The sequence below is a fragment of the Neomonachus schauinslandi genome, chromosome 2 (assembly GCF_002201575.2).
Source record: "Neomonachus schauinslandi chromosome 2, ASM220157v2, whole genome shotgun sequence".
Taxonomy (NCBI): domain Eukaryota; kingdom Metazoa; phylum Chordata; class Mammalia; order Carnivora; family Phocidae; genus Neomonachus; species Neomonachus schauinslandi.
The window spans coordinates 193,055,466-193,056,677 of record NC_058404.1 but is presented as its reverse complement, the minus strand read 5'-3'; the positions used below and the strand labels follow the sequence as shown (position 1 = coordinate 193,056,677).

General features: G+C 43.3%; 1 non-coding gene across 1 annotated transcript; it reads left to right on the top strand.

Annotated features, from left to right (window-relative positions):
• The first annotated feature begins 685 nt into the window (after window positions 1-685).
• LOC123324141 lies at window positions 686-792 on the top strand. Its single transcript, XR_006539634.1, has one exon. It is a non-coding gene; the product is annotated as a U6 spliceosomal RNA (small nuclear RNA).
• Window positions 793-1,212: the final 420 nt, after the last annotated feature.

The window sequence follows — 1,212 nt, the reverse complement described above, 5'->3', positions numbered from 1 at the left end:
GGTGTCTCACCAAGACTCTCTGGTCTCCAATGCCCACCTAGAGAGTCCCACTCAGGTGTCATAGTCTTTCATGTGGCAACATGATCATTCTTACATTCTTTATCCCAACATCAATTAAATTAGACCTGCAAACTATTTAATCCCCAGTGAGGTACAGAGTGTGCAGGTGTATACAAGGGGGAATCTCAGTATCCCCTGGAGAGCTTTGGAATATTCCTGGGAATTCAAATATAGTACCTCTCATAGGTAAACTAAAATTTGGTGAGGTTGGCCTAGACACAGAGAGTGGGGTTCACTTAAAGAGAGGCTAATGAGGATTATGATGCCTTTCACGAGTGAGATTTATGCTTATATGTTTCATTGTAAACATGGTCCTAACTTGAATTTAAATCCCACCTCTGCACATACATGCTGGTTGATCCTAGCAAAGCTACTTAACATTTTGAAGGTCTGTTTTCTAATCTATAGAATTAAGTTACTATGATACTCTCACATGTTATTGCAAGGACTAAAATTATAAAATGTAGCAAAAAATGCCCAGTATAGTCACAGCTGTTGCCATTAATCTTCCTCAAAATGATTGGCCTGACCCATGAGGTTTGTCTGAGATGCAGAAAGAATAAGTTTATCCTGTGATGTACAGGTTTTTGAACAGACGTTCCTATTTATTAAAATGCTAAAGGCAGTGCTCGCTTCGGCAGCATATATACTAAAATTGGAACGATACAGAGAAGATTAGCATGGCCCTTGCGCAAGGATGACACGCAAATTCATGAAGCGTTCCATAAAAAATAAATAAATAAATAAATAAATAAATAAATAAAATGCTAAAGGCAGTGGAATGAGAGGAAGGCATCCTCCTCCCCTGAAGTATTCCCATCTTCTCTGCCCTCAGAACTCAGCACAGAGACCTTTACCACACAAGTCCCCCAGAGGGCAGTATTCTGAGCTGAGAGTGGGGAGAGAGAGGGGGGATGCTCTATGCCAGGTGGGGGAGCTGGGATAGGAGGGGAGATGTCCCCTCACCTCTTGGCCCCATTGCTCTCCCCTGTGACCAGTCACTGGAGTGGGCTGACAGACAGAGCTCTGCAACAATGGTGAGACCTGCCCTTTGCAAAGAGCCTGGTGAGCAAGAGTGAGGACTGAGGGCTACCTCCTGCTGAAATGGTGAGCGGTTGAGAGCTTTAGAAACAGGGTGGCCAAATTTAATTT